This window comes from Topomyia yanbarensis, chromosome 2 (assembly GCF_030247195.1).
Source record: "Topomyia yanbarensis strain Yona2022 chromosome 2, ASM3024719v1, whole genome shotgun sequence".
In the NCBI taxonomy this organism is placed as follows: domain Eukaryota; kingdom Metazoa; phylum Arthropoda; class Insecta; order Diptera; family Culicidae; genus Topomyia; species Topomyia yanbarensis.
Window position 1 is genome coordinate 269624905 of NC_080671.1, and position 2486 is coordinate 269627390.

The window sequence follows — 2486 nt, forward strand, 5'->3', positions numbered from 1 at the left end:
CTGGCTCCCATATAAGCCCAAGCGTATATATAGCTCGTTCGTCTTGTAACTCGCATACAGGTTGGACTCCTCGATCTTCTACTGGCATTTCTTTGAGCATTTCTGGAGCATTTGAAGCCCACTTTTTCAATGCGAAGCCAGCGGTTCCAAAAATGTTTGTAACATCTCGACGAAGTTGGCTGGCAGATGGAATGTCATCAGCTCCAGACAGGAAATCGTCTACATAAAAGTCATCGGCAATTGCATCTGCAGCGACGGGAAACGAATCTCTGGCGACGGTGGCCACTTGCTGGATTGTTTTGGTTTCCAGGTATGGAAGTGAAGCTCTTCCGTAGGTGACAGTTTGAAGTTGAAAGGAGGATAATGGCTCGTCCGGACTAGATCGCCACAAAATTCTCTGGAGTTTTTGATCTTCAGGGTGTACAATAATCTGGCGGTACATTTTCTGAATATCGGACGCTAACGCTATTGCTCGTGTGCGAAACCGCATTATCAAGGAAAGCAGGTCCTACTGCACGACTGGGCCGACTCTTAACATATCGTTTAATGAATATCCGGATGTTGTCTTGCTCGATGCATCAAAAACAACCATCGTCTTTGTCGTTGTACTGGATGATTTAAAGACCGGGTGAGGCAGGAAACAGTGCAGTTCTGCATTGTCGATCGGATCAGAAAGCCTCCGCATGTGGCCTAGGTCCTCATATTCCTTCATAAATCATCGGTAAGCGTCGTAGACCTCAGGTTCTTTGCTTAAACGACGTTCTAGACTGAAAAATCTTTGTTCGGCGATCGACCACGGTTCACCAAGGACAACATCTGTATTTTCACTTTTGGGTAAGCGGACACTGTACCTTCCTGATGATTCTTGAGTGGTGGTAGTGGCATATATCTCTTCGAAGCTCTTTTCTTCTGGTGAGTGGGCAGGACCGGAGGACAGGGTCTCCAGTTCCCAAAACTTCTGGATAGCAGCTTCAAGGCGATCGATTTGCGTCGATACACTGCAAACTGGTGGCGAGGTAGATTCCGGAATAACAGTACCAGACATCGTCCACCCAAACCGGTTTTCGACCATAAAGAGTTGATCGGGGCCAAGCAGGACCTTTTTACCAGTGTGCAACATCCAATAGGTTTCTCCTCCAATGATAAGGTCAATTCTGCCAGGAACATGAAACTTGGGATCAGCGAGAGGAACATTTGGCAAGTTCCAAAAGCGGTGGTCAATGGGCATTGTCGGCAAATCTGCAGTTGGATCATCAATGAGGAGAAATTTCATCTTTGTGGAGAAACGGTTTGTGCGAGATTTTACGGTGGCAGTAACGATGCGATTTAGTTTCCTTTGTGACTGGCCGATTTCAGCGACAGCAACATCAATAATTTCCTGGGGGTTGGAAAGTAACCTGGCGAATTCTTTCGACATGAAATTCGACATTGATGCTGAGTCCAATAGGGCCCTGGCTTGAAACTCTTTGCCTTGATTGTCGACGACGTGAACTGCAACGGTTTCTAACAATACTGTTGCGGAATGCGAGAGAGCTGGTACGCTGACTTCAGCCCTTATGGGGCCCGGCTGAGCGATCGGGGATGTGGCTAACGGAGAAGGCTCTTGGGTTGGCGCTATTACAGCTGGGCTGGAGGAGCTTTTCTGGGTTGAAGAGCTTACATGCAGAAGTGTATGGTGCTTTTCGCGGCATGTACGACAGGAATATTTGGAGCTGCTGGCTTGATGGTAGGATCGGAAACAAATCCAGCAGAGCTTCCGTTGAGATACCAATTCACGACGCTGCTGAACGGACATTTTTGCAAACACAGGCCACTGGAATAGGAAATGTAGCTCAGTGCAGGAGAAATAGCAGGGGACATTGTGTATGGCTTCGGGAGTAGCAGCGTTTACGCCAATCTTGGAAGGTAATCTCTTGTTGCTGGATGATGTGCAGGGTACCCTCGATTGGTCAATTGGAGGATGTTGTTGTATATCAGTTGCAACAGATTTGATTATTCGAGCTCGCCGGTATGGAAATTCTATGAGTTCGTCATATTTTATATAGTCATCTTCACTTGTTTTGACGTAGGACTACGTCTTTGTTTTCGATATGGGGGTGCACTCTGCAAATTCTACAAAAATGGTATGTAACGAAAAGTCCAATTTTAAACGCATATAGTTCAGCCATCTAACGATAAATTTTTCATTTTTTTTTTGCACAAATCGCCCCGAAATTCATCTAAGAATAGATTCCAATAGATAAACCCAAAGATTTTTGATATCATAGCATTAAAAAATTAAATAATATACAACCTTGTCAAAATATCGCGCTCTTAACACACAGAAGATAGCGCTTCCAAGCCCTGTACGACAGATTGGTGTACCTAGCGCACAACGCTTCTATGAATGACGTCATCATCGACTATTTAAAGAACGGACTTGGCCAGATACGCTCAGTGCCCTGTTGAACGGCTGGCGAAGCAGATCACTGCGCTGTGTTTTTTAA